General features: G+C 49.1%; 1 pseudogene; it reads left to right on the forward strand.

Moving 5' to 3' along the window:
* Window positions 1-8,648: 8,648 nt before the first annotated feature.
* On the forward strand, window positions 8,649-17,916 carry LOC124013057 (annotated as a pseudogene).
* Window positions 17,917-17,963: the final 47 nt, after the last annotated feature.

The following is a 17,963-nucleotide window of genomic DNA, read 5'->3' on the forward strand; positions in this document are numbered from 1 at the left end:
TTCTCTGTGGAATTGAGTGTAATTTTGAATTGTTCTGCTGTGAGAGCATTCAGTCAAAAATGTTGAATATGATTATGACGGTTATCTATTCAGTCTGTATTTGGAATAACACAATGGGACTTTAGTTGTGACCAAATATGAGGATTTGTGCACAATGCTTTTTAATGACTCCCCTTTAAGTCTATACTCTACTTTGTGACACTTTGTCTGAAGATTAACCTTGTGGAACGTTGTTAAAAATCGAAATTTATTTAAAGATTTTATTGCATAGATATACTGTAGTATATATATATATATATATGTGTGTGTTACAAAAAAAAATATTTATTTTTTATTTGTGGTTGTGTAAATTAGACGTAGTTATTTTTCTCCAAGCACATTCACAATTTATTTTGCCTAGAAAGATGACAGGGTCATGGCTTTGTTCTTTATTTATATAACATATTGTGGATATGTGTATGTGTTGCACTGGGAAAATACATTCCTTTGATGGTAGTATTCAGTATTTGACCTCTCCTCCAAGGAAAAAACGTTCTTCAATGGCAGCCCTCCCTCACTACTGTTAACAAGACTCTGGTACTTTACTAACTGAACCATACTCAGTTACCTTATGCACATTCACTTATTGTAAAAAGTTAGGAGAGAATTTATTTGTAAATATGTACTTTCAAAATGATATTTATATGTTGACTGCAGTGGTTGAATGTGGGCTTGTTCTGGCTTATGGGGTGCCCATTGTCCAATGAGTGAAAAAGAGAAGGAAAGAGAGAACAAGTATTGGATTGTTTCCTATTAATACACTGAAGCATTGACATACATTACTCTATTAACTTTGTGTTAAAGTATTATTTATGTCAAAATGGACACTGGATAATAAAAAAAAACAGTTCCCTTACCACTGCTTCCCCCACTCTCCCTCTCTCTTTCACTTCCCACAAGCCTTCCACTTGTTCAGTAACCACCCTATGCTGTCCCCAGTGCGTGCCTAAAAAAAAGTGTATTTATTTTCAGTTGATGATCATTGTATCCTATATTGTCACAGAGATCTATTCCATTTTTACATCAGAAAACCATGTTGTTTTGAACTGGAGTTTTACCAATGCGGTTGGTATTGATTTGATGTTTATTTTTGTTCCTGCTCTGTGTTTCATGGCCTTCCGTTTACTTTGGGGGATTGTGTTTGTGAGTTCCTTGTTTCTGCTGCTTATTTGTGCCTCTTCTTCAGCTAATGTGTACTGTATGTGTGTGTGTGTGTGTGTGAACACGTTCTTCCTGCTTCCAAAGTCTTGTACTCTTATTCTCCACGAGGCACCAAACAAAGGGGCATTTAATCAAGGTCTATAGCCCAGCCATAAACAATTAAAATGATTAAATAATCAACGTTGATATTGAATTGAAAAATATGGTCTAATTCATAAATATCGAGATCACGTGAAGTGCAGAAAAGCACACTACTGAATCCATTTGGTAATTTTCCTGTATTGAAAAAAAATGTATCACACAAGCAGTATAAATCTGGCTTTGAAATGCCCTATGAGACATAATGAAAAATTACAACAAACTAACAACAACCATACAGCCCTATATGTCACGTGTGTTTGTTTCACTTGTGTTTGTATTGTAGCGACCCGCACAGACAGCTGTGTGTTATGTGTTAGGCTAGGAGGTGGTTGTGTTGTACTGACCAGTACCCGGTGTTCGCGGGGTCCGACCTGTCAATCAACCTGCTATCTGCCAATCACGGGAATGCCTGGAATGTTCTGATGCCGGGCATCCTGGTGGTTGGCGGAGTGGCGTGGAGGGGGGTTGGGCAGGGGGGTGGAGCATTGGAAGTTAAGACCAGGTTCAGCTTTTGTTCTCTCTCTCTTACGTCTGGGCTTCACAAGAGAAGGTCACGATTGGCTTGTGTCATCTATTTGGCGTGTGCTACGGCCCAAACAGTAGCCTGTGTAAAGTTGGTGTAATAAACCGTCAATTCGTAAACTCAAGCCTCTGTCTGGACAATTGTTCCTTTATGTTAGTTGGGTCATTACATTCTTATGGTTCTTTCCCTCTTTCTATCCCTCTCTCTCCCCCTCCCTCTCTCACTCTCTCGCTCTCTCTTCTCTCTATCGTTTCCGTTCCTGCTCCCATCTAGTCGCTGTGATTGTGTATCGCCCTGTCCTGTTGTGTTTTTGCCTTCATCAGATGCTGCGTGTGAGCAGGTGTCTCCTGTCAGCTACTGCGCCTACCAAGCGACCTGCAGTCTGTGGCCGCTTCTCCTGTTATTCCCCTCTACAGACTAGAGGATTTCTGTTATTCCCTGTTTGGACATTTCCTGTTAAGGATTCAGGATTTGTCTTTTCTGTTTGGACTTGAATAAACTCACTGTTAAGTCGTCATTACATTGGTGTCAGAAGTAAAAACGTTGATACAAGTTAGCCAGCTAGCTAGCTGACTTATGTGGCTAGCTACCGTAGGTGAGAACGGGGATGGAAAATGCTTCGAGGGAATCCGAAAGTGAAGGTGGAGGTAGGGGACGATTATGGCCAAGGAGCTGCGTGTGAATGGACGTCGGGGGCTCTGTCTGAGGAGATCGCCAGGGCGTCGGAGCGCAGAGGCCGCTTGAGGGAGGACGTTAGAGCGATGGCGGCTGAAGCGGGCATGAGTGCGTCGTCGAATGTATTTCGCGCGGATTCTGGTGGGCGGACCGAAGTGGTGACGTCGACGCGGCGTGATGAGGAATCTGGGGCTCAGGATGTAAACAAACATGGCGGCGGCCAGTTCCCGGCTGCGTCCGTATCTGTTAAGACCCCGAAGTATTCCGGTAAGGCGGATTGGGAAGCTTTTCATGCTCAGTTTGAACTGTTAGCTCATTTTAGGGGGTGGTCGGATGAAGAAAGGGCACTGCAGTTGGCTTTATGCCTCACGGATGAAGCTCTGACCTGTTTGATATTGATTAGCCCCGAGGACAGGCATGATTATGGGGCTTTAGTGGGAGCACTGAGGAGGCGCTATGGACAGTGTGTACAGCCCGGGCTACTGCGCTCCGAACTGAGTAATAGACGCAGGCAGCCTGGAGAGCCTCTACGGGTGCTAGCTAATGACATTGAGAGCCTCTCTCGGCGGGCATATGCTCACATGCCCCCTCCGTGCAGAGCGAGCTAGCACGGGACCAGTTCATACAGGCGCTCTCTCCTACGGAGCTGCGCATACAGACCCAGCTGGCTCATCCTGAGTCATTGCAGACAGCCTTGGAGATGGCTTTGGAGAGGGAGCTGGTGTGGGCTGGGGCTTCAGCTGGGGCTTTGGTGGGGGTGCAGGGAGACACACCCTCTGTGCGAGCTGGGGGCAGAGCAGCCCGGAGACGGAAAAGCCTGCTGCGGTCGTCTCATAGGTTCTCTAGACTTCATTACCGCTGCCTTTGTCTGCGGGGGGGCTGGCACTTACGGTTTCCCCCTAAGGCGCTAAACTTCCTTCCGCTAAAGGGAGACGGCACAAATCATTATTGGTGGCCGAAATGACAAAACTCATTCGTGCTGTGTCGCTACAGGCGGAACGAAACACACGCCCTGGTCCCAGGGTCTGCTGGGGTTGTGGCCAGCCAGGCCATCTGCGCCGAGTTTGCCCCATGTCCCCCAGAGCTCAGGGAAACGGCTCGGGGTCCGCATAGACCGGGTAGTGCGGACCCCTGGCTTTCTATCCCAACCACCATCATCTTCAGGAGGAGCCCACCGGCACAGACGGGGAAGCAAGGCTCCACTTCCCCCAGAAGCAGACGAGGGCAAGCGGATGGAGCCTGTTGTTGTGGTGGGCCGGACCTGTGTTGGGGACTTTTGTCATGTCCCTGTCACTGTGGAGGGGGTGCCCTGCTCCGCCCTGGTGGACACTGGGTCCACAGTAACCCTGGTGAGGTCAGATATTGTGCCAGGTTGGACTCAGTGTGAGCCTACAACTGTGCAGCTCCGCACAGTCACAGGTGAGCTGGCACCCATGAAAGGGAAGAGAATAATGACTCTGACAGTAGGGGGCAGGACTGTGCGTCATCCTGTGTGGGTGGCGGCTGTGCAGGACCCTTGTATCCTGGGGTTGGACTTTCTTAGGAGCACAGGCTGCCAGTTAGACCTAAATAGGGGCACACTGAGCTTCCAGGGAGGGACGGAAGTCACCATGGCCCCCTAATGTCACATTCACTCAACCCAACAAACCCTTTACTCCAACAGTTAAAGCAGCAGAGACTCATGGCTGCGCCCCCTCCCCCACAGCTGTGTGTGACTTTTCCCCAGTCCCCCTGTCACCTACGGCGGTGTGTTACATTCCCCCAGCTACCTCCATGACACAGCCCTCTGTGAGCCCGGGTCGCACCCCCAGCCCAGCTACCCCAGATGGGAGAGGAGAGGACACTGTCTGCAGTGAGGGAGATATGGGGGAGGAACTGTGTTGGTCTTGACCCTGAGCAGCAGGAACGGTTGTGGCAGTTGCTGTTTGAATTCAGAGACAGCTTTGCGTTGAGTGAGGAAGAGGTGGGTCAGACTCATCTGGTGCAGCATGAGATCGACACAGGTGATGCTCGACCCATCAAGATGCGTCCCCGCCGTATCCCGCTGGCACGCCAGGAGGCGGCAGACAAGGCTGTGTTGGAGATGCAGCGGGCAGACTTCATTGAGCCCTCAGACAGCCCCTGGGCGGCGCCAGTCGTCATGGTTCCGAAGAAGGGGGGCAAGCTGAGGTTCTGTGCGGACTACAGGCGGCTGAATGAGGTAACCAGGAAGGACTCATACCCCATACCACGTATCGATGAGTCGCTGGACCTGGTTAGGGGTCCTCCTGGTTCTCCTCACTAGACCTCCGCAGTGGCTACTGGCAGGTGCCCCTCTCCCCAGAGGCCAGAGCCAAAACTGCGTTCTCCACTAACAGAGGACACTGGCAGTTCAAGGTCCTGTGCTTTGGCCTGTGCAACGCTCCAGCTACTTTTGAGCGTTTGATGGACAGGGTGCTGGATGGCATCCCCCGACAGCAGTGTCTGGTATACCTCGATGACATCCTGGCCCATGGCAGCTCCTTCCAGTCAGCCCTGGGGGCACTACGGCGTGTGCTGGAGAGGGTGGCTGCCGCAGGTCTGAAGCTCCACCCCGAGAAGTGCCACTTCATGAGGAGAGAGGTGTCCTTCTTGGGCCACCGAGTGGGGAAGGAGGGGATCAGCACCATGGAGGACAAGGTAGGGGCTGTCAGAGACTGGCCCACCCCCCCCCCGACCAGCGTCAGCTGAAGAGCTTCCTGGGCCTGGCCTCGTACTACAGGAGGTTTGTACGGGGCTTCTCAAGCGTTGCTGCTCCACTGAACCGCCTGCTGCCGAAGGACAAGGCTTTCACTTGGACAGTGGAGTGTGAGGAGGCGTTCAACACCCTCAAACGTGCACTGATCGAGGCCCCGTGCTCGCCCCTGACCTCACCTTGCCCTTTATCCTGGACACAGACGCGAGCAATGTGGGCATGGGTGGGGTGCTGGCCCAGGTGGGGCCAGAGGGGAGAGAGTGGTGGCGTACTTCAGCAAAACATTTGACAAACATGAGCGCCGCTACTGTGTCACCCGGCGGGAGCTCTTGGCTGTTGTGGCTTCCGTCAAACACTTCAAGTACTACCTGGGTGGTCTGCCCTTTACTGTAAGGACTGACCACTCTGCTCTCCAGTGGCTCATGTCTTTCAGAGAGCCAGAGGGGCAGGTGGCACGCTGGTTGGAGGAGCTTCAGCCGTATGACTTCACGGTGGTGCACAGGGCAGGGGCACGCCACTCCAACGCCGACGCCATGTCCCGTCGGCCCTGTACTGCAGACGGCTGCCGCCACTGTGAACGGAGAGAGGGACGGGAGAGAGAGCTGCAGGCAGAGGAGGGTGTCTGTGCCACAGTGTGTCGGGCGAGCGGGCCTGTCTGCTGTGAGCTGCAGACTGTCGACGTGGCTGAATGGCGGCAGCAGCAGGGACGGGACACAGACCTACAGCCAGTGCTACAGTGGGTAGAGGCGCAGGTGAGGCCACCATGGGAAGAGGTGACAGCGCTCTCACTCGCGACCAAAGGGTTGTGGTCGAAGTTTGAGAGACTGCGGCTGGCTGATGGCGTGCTACAGCGGGCATGGAAGGAGACAGCTACGGGAGAGGAGAGGTGGCAGGTGGTGGTCCCAAAAGCATTGCGGGAGGCTGTGCTCCAGAGTACTCATGGGGGTGGGGACTGGACACTTTGGGGTCACAAAAACACTGCGCCGTCTCCGTCAGGGCTTCTACTGGGGGCAGCACAAGAGGGATGTGGAGGACTTTTGTCGCCGCTGTGACAACTGCACAGCGAGAAAGGGCCCCCCAGGCCGCTCTCATGCTCAGCTCCAACAGTTCCCAGTGGGGGCTCCCATGGAGAGGGTGGGAGTGGATGTTGGGCCGTTCCCCACCACAGACAGTGGAAACCGCTGGGTGCTCACGGCCATGGACTATTTCACAAAATGGCCCGAGGCCTATGCTCTGCCTGACCAGGAGGCAGAGACCATCGTCGACGCCCTGACAGCGGGGATGTTCAGCAGGTTTGGAGCTGCAGAGTCCATCCACAGCGACCAAGGCAGAAACTTTGAGTCCCGTGTGTTCGCCACCATGTGTGAGAGGCTGGGTATGCACAAGACCCGCACTACTCCTCTCCATCCTCAAAGTGATGGCCTTGTGGAGCGCTTCAACAAAACGCTTGGACAGCAGCTGGCCATCGTCTCTTCCAAACACCAGCGTGACTGGGACAAGCACCTGCCTATGGTCCTCATGGCATGCCGCTCCGCTGTCCAAGACTCCACTTCCTGCACGCCTGCCCTCCTCATGCTGGGGAGAGAGATCCGCACCCCTGCGGAGATGGCGTTTGGTCGGCCCCTGGATAGCCCTCATGTTCCTCCGGGGCCGGAGTATGCCCGGAGACTCCAGGACCGCCTGGAGACAGCCCACACCTTCGCCAGAGAGCAGCTGGTGAATGCAGGTGAGGCAGAAAAGGAACTATGACGTGCACACCCGGGGAAGGCACTTTGTGGCTGGGGAGCTGGTCTGGGTCTACAGCCCCTAAGGAAAAAAGGCAGATGCCCCAAGTTGGACAGTCACTGGGTGGGACCCTGCAGTGTCCTGGAGAGGGTAGGGGAGGTTGTGTACCGGGTGCAGCTTCCTCCCAGGGGAGAAAGGTGGCACTGCACCGGGACAGGTTAGCCCCATACAGAGGGGCCTCTTCTCCCCAAACCCCAGGAACCCCCACAATTCCCCTCTCTGGCAATGACATTCTCCAGGCACCCACCCTCAGGTGCCGCAGACAAGGCTCCAGACAGCCCACTCCCCCTGTCTTCCCCCGTGTCACCGCGTGGTTCCCCAGAGCCACGGACTGTATTACCCGTTCCCGCTTCCTTGTCACCCATATCCCTGCCTTCATCCCCTGGGTCCCAGAGGGGCACTCTGCGACCATCACGACCACGCAGGCAAAGGAGACCTCCGGGTCGCTTCAGAGACTTTGTTTGTTCCCTCGGGGACGAGGGACTTTGTGGTGGGGGGCTGTGTAGCGACCCGCACAGACAGCTGTGTGTTATGTGTTAGGCTAGGAGGTGGTTGTGTTGTACTGACCAGTACCCGGTGTTCGCGGGTCCGACCTGTCAATCAACCTGCTATCTGCCAATCACGGGAATGCCTGGAATGTTCTGATGCCGGGCATCCTGGTGGTTGGCGGAGTGGCGTGGAGGGGGGTTGGGCAGGGGGGTGGAGCATTGGAAGTTAAGACCAGGTTCAGCTTTTGTTCTCTCTCTCTTACGTCTGGGCTTCACAAGAGAAGGTCACGATTGGCTTGTGTCATCTATTTGGCGTGTGCTACGGCCCAAACAGTAGCCTGTGTAAAGTTGGTGTAATAAACCGTCAATTCGTAAACTCAAGCCTCTGTCTGGACAATTGTTCCTTTATGATCTAGTCGGGTCATTACAGTATATATGAATATAATGTCGTTAAATAAAACATCACACATCTAACAAACACACAACCTTTGATATCTTCTGTATCTTCTGTATCTTCTGATACTATCCTTGGCAAATACAGTCAGCATCTTGCTTGGTTTAATCAATCAATGTACTGTGTCTGTGTGTGAAAGTGTAATAAATGTTTTGTTAACCTCCTTTTTGACATCCACCAGCTGGCATTACACCGAAATACCTGTTTGTTTGTGTGTTTCATTTGGAAATAGTATTTCAACATGCCTCGGGCTAGGTTGATGCTGGGAGACACCATTTTGAGTGACAGGTTTAGAGCTTGAAGCTTGGGAGGAAAGCGGCCAAAGTAAGTACATTTTTAAACATCGTTTTGAAATAAAAACGCAACGGTAGCTTTACTTACAAACGCATCTTAGTTCATGGGAAGCTAAAACGGTTTCTTTCATTTTTACACACATGAAACAATGATTTCTGGGAAATGTGTTTATGATAGCAAAACTGGGGTAATCAAGTTCATAGTAGCGGATGCACAAGGCTGCAGGAGTATTTTCAAGATGCAGCTACAGTGTAACAGGGAGCATCACATACACTGTTGCAATTACTGACATATTAACCGTGTTGCTATTTCAGGTAGAGATGACATTGTAACTATTGTTGTTGTGAAAACATTTTGGCACGCGACCTATGTGTGCCGTCATTCCTTTGCGCCGGAAAGGGACAAACATCAAAAGGAGGCGTAGTCCTCCGCACAATTTTATGCAAAATATCAACAACCTAATTGAATGTACTGCAATATCGTCGTGTAAAAGGAATTGTTGCATACTGCGACGCATTGAAGTCGAGAGAGAAACAAAAGTTGCAATACACCGACGTCCACGGTGAGCAATGGATTTGCAGCGTACGATGGGCACGGGTAGCTAACTAGTCACAGTAGCTAGCTTGTGTGCTAGCACTGGCTGCAACTAGGTACTGTAGCTAGCTAGCAAACTACTGTAATGGCTAGCAGCACTCAACTTGCTTCTAATTATAGTGCAACAAGTGAGCTGTATAGCATGTTCATAGCTAGCCAGCTAATAATGATTTACCCTTGCAAGCGACTAATAATGCATTTATTACTAGCCATTGAATGTATGTTGCATGACAATCAAATGTTTGCAAGCACGGCCAGGAGAAGGAGTGAAAGGAGGCATGGCTTTCTTGATTGATGACTACAATATCGTGTCAACATGTAAATATAGATGTTAGTTATGCAGGCATGACAGATATATTCCACCTCTCCACAGAGCTGCAGTGTGAATAATCCTTTACCTTCCACCAGTGACTGATAGGTCTTTTGACATGGTTTTCTAGTCAGCATTTGATTGAACACTCCTCTTCTTTCCCTCAGTGATGGAGACAGATGGGGACCAAAACCAGGGCTCTACCAATGGAACCACTCCATCAGGGGTGAACTCCCGCCCCTCTCCAATGAACTCCATGTCCCTGTACGAGAGACAGGCTGTGCAGGTCAGTAACGGTGGGTGTGCATGCATCTGAATGGGGATATTATGTATAGCCTGATGCCTTTGTCTGACATGGCAATCCCAACTTGTACTCCGTGTCACTTAGTGTCATCTGTAATCCTGCCTCTAGTGTAGTTATCGTATTATCACTCTGTAAGCGCTCGTATATATATCAACTTGACAGTGCAATGTCAATGACTCCCTCTCCCTGTTTTCTATCTTGTGCAACTCAAGGCCCTTCAGGCGCTGCAGAGGCAGCCCAACGCAGCGCAGTACTTCCAGCAGCTGATGCTGCAGCAACAGATCAACAGTGCCCAGCTACAAAACCTGGCTGCAGTACAACAGGTACAGAAGCATCCTTATGAACCACCCCTACTAATAATGCATGCTCAGAATAGAACGGCATGGGTGCTTTTCTGTTGTTGTTGTCCTGGTCAGGTTGCGAATGTTTAGGCTATAGGATGACGGCACACTACGTTGAAACATCACCACGAGGTTTGCTACATGGTCCGTTTTTTTTACCGCTCTAAACTCGACTAGGATAGAGCTTCTGTCGATTGCGGTATGGCAATGGCTTTTGACATTAGTCCCTTTCGTCCCTGTTCTAGGCCACCCTTGCTGCCAGTCGTCAGTCCAGCCCTCCCGCCAACAGCACCTCTCAGACCACAAGCACCACAGTCACATCTGTACGTTTACACATCTATGACAACTAGTAGGCGTGCTACCCAGAATCACTGATAAGAATCCAGCTTCAAAGAGGCCACTCCAGTAATATTGACTTAAAACCACAATTTGCTGTTTGAGAATGATAATGACATTCTATATATTTGAAATCACGGGCACCTGCATTGTTTGATCGTCTCCAAAATAGTCAATACAGTTAGCTTTGATTGTTCTCAAATCCACTTTTTTCCCTTTCCTCTTCAGGTGAATGTAACCACTTCTGGGGGTGGTGCCATAACCAGCACCCGCGCTATAGGCCCAGGCTCCTCCGCGACATCCACTATAAGCCAATCAGTGCTGCTGGGCGGAAACGCGGCAGGACAGGGACAGATGTATCTGAGAGTGAGAACCCATGCACTATTGCCTGATTCACACTGTAAGGCCAACCCGAACAAAAACTTTGCTGGCTTAGTTCCAATTCCATTATGATGGATGCATAACCAGGTCAGCACAGTACTACTTAGGGCTGTGACGTTCCCGAAATCTAGTAAGCCGATGATTGTCAAGCAGATAACTGTCGATCTCACGGTAATTAAAGCCAGCATCTCCTGGCTTCCACACATAGCCTACAAGCCACTGAGGCAGACCTTTGGAACATCTACATTTTAAAAAGTCTAATAAATCAATGTAATATAGCCTACACCTTCACAATAAATCCAGTATTTATTTTAGACAGGTCTAAAGAAACATGATATGAAGAAATGTAGTCTATTTCAGAAGAACAGAATAGCAAACTCTAGGGCCCCCCCTAGTGGCGCAGAGGTCTAAGGTACTGCAGAGCTTGAGGTGTCACTACAGATCCGGGTTGAATCACTCGACGCATTGCTCTCGACTTTCGCCTCTCCCGAGTCTGTACGGGAGAGTAGGGATGGAACAAGACTGTAACTACCAATTGGATATCACGAAATTGGAGGTATTGTTTTTTGAGAATAGCATACTCTGATTTGTCCTTATGTTTGGCCCTGATCTGGCTATGCCAGATTTGCATAGAATTCCATGGCATTATTAATAGTATGAAGTATACAATTGAACAAAGCTGAATAAAATAGAAAGCATATTTTTGCCGAAGGATTTGAGGGAATGCGCACATGCGACTATTCTTTGTTGAGCGGTTAACAAAGAAATAGGTACTCCTATATGCTTAATTTAGAGTTATTAATGTATCTTTAATTGGTCTACCAACTAAATGTTTTGATGCGACAAATAATGATTTGAAAATAGTCACTTGAAAGGCATGAGCTCTGCTTTGTTTTTTTGCGCAGACTGTACACACTTTGTCAGTCTCTCGTTCACAATTTGAGAAACACTTGATAATGCCTCGAATTTCCGGCACAATCCCCATTGTGTGGCCATAATTCACCCTAAAGAATCCATGCCTTTTGCACCCCTTCTCCCTGAGTACTGCCTGTTCCAAAGCACTTCTCACTCACACCACTCTCCATCATGTGATCTGGTCTTTCTCACAGGCTACAAGTGAAGACAGACACATCGGGGTGCGTATTGAAGATATTGGAAAAACTGTCCACATTTACTTTTCGTCAGCCAACAAGATGAGTAGGCCTAACGAACAGAAAAAAGCACTAGTTTATATCAATCTACTATCCCCATAGTACAAAAGTTGACCTATTCTGTGTGAGAAATAAATATTCCAAACATAGTCTGGGACAGTTGTGGGATGTGATAGATGCCAAATGAATTAACTGCTAGCATCAAAAAAAGTTTTATGCAATGTGGCTGAAGCAACAGATCAGAACATTTAACTTAAAACGTTGATAAACTATTTGGCTATTTCTTCACATTATAAGCGCACACAGCAGTAAGCTATAAGTGTGAATGTTCCATTAGTGGGAAAACACCATTATTAAAAGTGCTTTTATTATAAAGGTGCATTTTTTATGGTTATCTTCCCCAAACTTGAAACTCGAAACTCACGCGCTGCTTATGTATGCCAGTTAAGCTCTATTTGACCACGTTAGTTGTGATACAAACCTTATCAAAACATATAGGCCTTTGGGCTACATGAGGTGTGGACTATGATCCGAAGAGAAAAAAGGGGCATTGTTTCTTGCCTTAAGATGGGCATCAAGTGATAATATATAATTCACAAGTGATAAGCTAATATTGTCAAACATCAAACTATTCTTTAATCTTGTCTTTACATATACTAAATAATATATGTGTGAACTCCGTTTTGATTTAGAATGGACCATTATCATGCACATGTCTCGAAACAGGGGCAGGGGAAAAAATACATGTCATCTCTGCACTTAAATAGCGAATGGAGGACACTCATCCCAGCCAGGTAGGCTATACTCCTGTTGTAAAGATAAGCAATGTGCTTAATATTTGCTTAATATTAGGAAAGTTAAGAAATAAATATAGTAGGCCTAGCCTATGGAAAGCTGATGGGATCCTCCTCTTTTTAATAGAGGCCATCACTCTGTTTTCTCGCGCAATTGCATAGCCTATAGAAATGTTGCGCAACATGAGCTCATGGGCTCTCATGAAGTGTTTCATTAGATTTTTGATGACATTTGCATTGATGTCAGAGTGATTAGAGGGACAATAGAGTGCTGAGTACCAGGCAGTTAGCAAGTTTGGTGGGCTACTAATGACCATCAGCAGTGTCAGAGAAGCCTAATTACTGTGACTAAACGGTCACGTGGAATTTGACTGCCTTCATGACTGGTAACCGCCGGTGTGGCGGTAATACGGTCACCACAACAGCCCTAGTACAGCTTGGTTTGGTTTGGGCTTTGCTCAAGAGTATTAGCTTTTGTCATTTGCCTCCTTGAAAGGACTCTTTGATTGACAGTCTCTTTTGTTATACTGTAGGTGAACCGGTCTCTGAGGTCTCCCCTCTCCTCCCAGCTCATCTTTATGCCTAGTAGCACAGCAACCACTGCCATGGCAACAGTCACCCAGCAGCCGCAGACTCAGCAGCAGCAACAACGGGAAGATACACCTACTTCCTCCAGCAACCAATCAGACAATGACCAGGTATGGATCAACTTTGTATTCGTGACTGAGAACATTGGAGTGAGTCCTGCTTTAGTGATGTAATCTAGAATAGCTTGTTCCCAGTCCTGTTGGTGCTGTCTTGCCTGTTCCTGTGGCCATTACAGCACAAACAGATCTGGGACCGGGCAAAATCTTGAATATTTGTGCAGTCAAACTACAGTATTGGGCTCTGAAATTGGTGAAACTAGATTTTTCTTCTCTTACATCCCTCTCTCTGGCATCTTCTTTCCATCAATTGTCATACACTCATCTCCCTCTTTCTTTCTGGGCCAGGTACAGAACCTGGCTCTGCGATGTGTCAGCAGTCCCAAGGGGGTTGGGGTCAAGACTGAAACCCCAGAGAGGGGTGAACCAGGTGGGGAGTGAAATCGCAGCATACCTAGCCTTACATACTTAGCATACTTCCTTACCTGTTAGTTATTCATTTCCTTCCTCATTCTTTCCCAGCGACCTACTCCCTTGTCCAGTCATCTCACCAGCAGTTCAACCAGTCCACTCCACAGTCTACCACTAAACCAACCCAACAGCAACAGTCCCACATCAAGATCCCCACCTACATCCAGAGCTCCAACGCCAACCTGTCCTCTCTCAACCTCAAGACGGGCAACCACCACTCCAACACCCCCTCCTCACCCTCCACCTCTGTCCCACTCTCACAGCTCCTCCTCTCCGGACCCAACTTTGGCCGGGGCGGAGCTATCACCACGGTTACCTCCGCCGCCACGGCGACGCACATTCTGGTGCCCACCTCCAATGCGCCCGCCCAGCCCCACAGTTACCAGGTGGCTGCTGCCACCATCAAGCCCAATGTTAGTACTCAAACACTGGTGGTTCAGCCTCTGCAGAAAAGCACTGTTAATGACAAGGGAGGCCACGGGAACGGTCCCGTTCCAATCCAGCCCAAAACTCAACAGGGTCTCCGTATGCCCCTGCAACTGCCATCCCGCAACCCGCCTCCCATCCTGCCCGCACCCCCCGCCAACAATCAGACTAGTGCTGCCCAGCCTCCGCCGCACATCCCAGTTCAGATAGTAGGAGCCAGGCAGAGCTCCATAGGAAGCCCCCAGGCTTTGGCCTTGGTCCAGGCCCGGAACACCTGTTCCCAGGATGGAGCTACTCTTCTGAGTAGTTCCAGCAGAGCCAGCATTCTCACCATGGTGGCCTCCATCACTTCCAGAGAGGGAGGGGTGATAAACCGACGGACGGATTTAAAGAGCCTTCAATCAGCCCAGGAAACCCTCCCATTGGCCCACATCTCTCACGTGCATGCGCAAGCCAATCAGAATCAGAGACCTGGGCTGAAGCCAAGTCCAAATTGCACCTTGGCCAGCAGCAACTCCTCTCAGTCCCAGGCAGCCATCTCTCCTCCCACCCTCTCCCATTCCTCCCATACTTTACCCCTGCCTTTGGTTGAGGCGAGCAGCACCGTAGTGGCAGCCAATGGAGAGTCTGTGTGTTCTCAGCCTCCCCAGGTGAGTTGTTCATTACTACTAGCACTGATAACGCTACAATTTACTGATGTTTCTAAACAACGTAGTGGTTGTCGATTCCATTTGTGAATGAATGACATTCCTCTCAGGGTAAGTCGATGAAGAGGAAATCCGAGTCAGTCGCAGCCAATGACGAAGATGGTGCCCCTCCTCCCCACCTTGTTCCAATGAGTGAACACTCCCCTGCCCTCTCCTCCTCCGCCACGGAAGCAGGTAAGGAATCCACTAATAAATGGGCCCACTTGTCTTCAATACTTTGCCTTTCTCATTCCTCTCATTTACGACCACTGAAAGGAGGAAAGGATAAGAGTGCAAGGAGACAATTTTCCACCTTGGCCCAGCCACCAAGCTGACACCTATGCATGATTTCAAAAACCTCACGTTTGCACAGATTTAACCACTGTGGCCAGGCAGACTTGGTTAAAATTGTTCAAAAATAAATGATAAAATCCTTTCTCCCCCCTCCACCCTTCTTTTCTTAAGGCTCTGGTCCACTTTCTCTCTCCCCCGCTCCCTCTCGTTCCCCTGCTCTCTCGATGTCCCGTATGGGGGGTGGCCAGGGGGAGAGAGCCCCCCCTCAACAGGCTGTGGTCAAACCCCACGTCCTCACCCACCTCATAGAGGGCTTCGTCATCCAGGAGGGAGCTGAACCTTTCCCTGTACATAGAGTATTCACCTTGGGATTTGTAATTTTTGGAGAAGTTGTAGCTCTCATATACAATACAAATTAATTTGTACCCTTTTCGGATATATACCACCTGATATAAATAATGACATGTACTGTAGATGTAGTGACATGTACTGTCTAATAACGACATGCACTGTAGACACTATTCTCATTAATTCCCTGTAATCAGTAATGTTGAACACCACACATTTTGTTCCTGTATTTTGATTGACAGGTGAGTGGGCCAGTCAAGGAGCCAGCTGGAGAAGATTTGGCCATGGACAATCTAGACTCTAGTCAGCCTGAGACTGTGACTACAGCTACAGGTTCGGCTCAGACCACAGTCCCGGGTCACGTTTCCATCGAAGCCTCTGGTTTGACCACAAACTGCAATTGGTATCGTTCTTTAAACCTTTTCCTGTTCTCTCTTCCCAGTGCTAAAGTGTGAGTACTGCAAAAGCTTCGCCCCAGCTAGACAGTTTAGAGGGACCAAGCGCTTCTGCTCCTTGACCTGTTCTAAGAGGTACAAATTCCCTGCTGTATGTCTACTATATGTCATTATAAGTCTACTACTATATGTCAGTATACACTGAGTGTACAAAACATTAGGAACATGGACATGGACTCCACAAGGTGTCGAAGGTTTTCCACTGGGATGCTGACCCATGTTGACTCTAATGCGTCCCACAGTTGTGTCAAGTTGGCTGGATGTCTTTTGGGTGGAGGACCATTCTTGATACACACTGGAAACTGTTGAGCGTGAAAAACCCGGCAGCGTTGCAGTTCAAACCGGTGCGCCTGGCACCTACTACCATACTCTCTTCAAAGGCACTTAAATATTTTGTCTTGCCCATTCACCCTCTGATAGGCAACACGTACACAATCCATGTCTCAATTGTCTAAAGGGTTAAAAATCCTTGACCCTGTCTCCTCCCCTTTATCTGCACTGTTTGGGGAGAATTTACGTGACATCAGTCCCCCCAGGGATCATAGCTTTCACCTGCATTCACCTCGTCAGTCTATGTAATGGAAAGAGCAGGTGTCTTTAATGTTTTGTACACTCAGTGTATACCTACTATATTCCTCCGTGTTGCTCCAGGTATAATGTGAGCTGCAGCCAGCATTTCCGCCTGCGACAGGGGGGTCACCTCTCCCACTCTGACGAGGACGGGGTCCTGAGGAGGAGGGTCCCCCACAGGACCAGCTCCGAGATCGCCAGTGCCAAAATAGCCGGGAGACCCTTACCAGTTAAGGTAATGGTCAGTTGATCATTGATAGTTGTACACTTGTTTATTTTTTCATTTCACCTTTATTTAACCAGGTAGGCAAGTTGAGAACAAGTTCTCATTTACAATTGCGACCTGGCATGAGCTGGCATGGATGACTGAAGAGACCTGTATCGCTGTCTGTCCAAACTAGAAAAGGTGGAAAGTAGGGTGGTTTCTAGATGGGTTTAAATCACTAACCCTAATTTAAACGTTTACCTTTCTGTCCTCAAATAGCCTCAAAATCGGCTTGTCAAACGGTAATGCCATATTTGTCGTGTTCAAGTGTGGCCATGTTGTGACTACCCTGTTGCACACGCACCTCTCACAAAGTCCTGGTTCACTGTCTACAGTGCCGCTCCGAGTCCAGCCGATCGGAGGACGTCTCCAGCTGCGGGAGGACGAGGACGAGGACGATCCCATGTCCCTCTCCCCGGCCTCCTCTTCTTCCTGCCACCATCCTCCGCCCACACTCCGATTGGAGGGCTCGGAGGTGCCCCACTTCTTGCCCGGCAGCCCCGCCCAGTGGAGTGTGGAGGAAGTGTCTCAGTTCATATCATCTCTGCAAGGTTGGTACCGCAGAGATGAGCTCTATGTTGTACTTCACTTACTATAGACATCATTGGTTGATACCGTCAGCTTAGAAGGACATGCGTTGTCATGCAACAACACCCAAATGCTACTCTGTGTTTCTGTTGCTTTTGAAATCTCGAATTACAGTTATCTTGCATGCTTTTTTAAATCCCTCTATTATTCTATGATGTTGAGGTAGCAGGCCATTGCTATTAGATTTTCACCATTGTAAATGCTGTTCATGTTATTGTCTTGCTTACCGTCTCCCCTTCCCTCTCTCTCTTTCCCGCCCTCTCTTACTCCCAACCTCCCTCTTTCTCTCCCTCTCTCCTCTCCTCCTTTTCTCACCCAGGCTGTGAGGAGGTGGCGGACCATTTTCTGTCGCAGGAGATTGACGGACAGGCCCTGCTGCTACTCCGAGAGGAGCATCTCATGTCCACCATGAACATCAAGCTCGGTCCCGCCCTCAAGATCTGTGCCCATATCAACAACCTGAGAGACTGAGAGGAAGAATGAACGGAGGAAAGGAGAGGTACTCCCAAGAGAAAAAGGAGAGAAAGAAGAGAAAGGAGGTGACAATATGGCTGTTGAAATACTTTTGAACCGTATTAAATGAGGTCCCTGTTGGTTTTACTATGTTTTGTCAAAACAAACAGAATGAAAGGCGGAGAAAATGAGCCTTCTATCCACAAAATGTGGACTTTAAATGTGGAGTATTATGTTACACACAGGAAGCGGCGCAGGTCCTAATCCAGGCACTTGTCA

Source organism: Oncorhynchus gorbuscha, linkage group LG24, assembly GCF_021184085.1.
Source record: "Oncorhynchus gorbuscha isolate QuinsamMale2020 ecotype Even-year linkage group LG24, OgorEven_v1.0, whole genome shotgun sequence".
Lineage (NCBI taxonomy): Eukaryota > Metazoa > Chordata > Actinopteri > Salmoniformes > Salmonidae > Oncorhynchus > Oncorhynchus gorbuscha.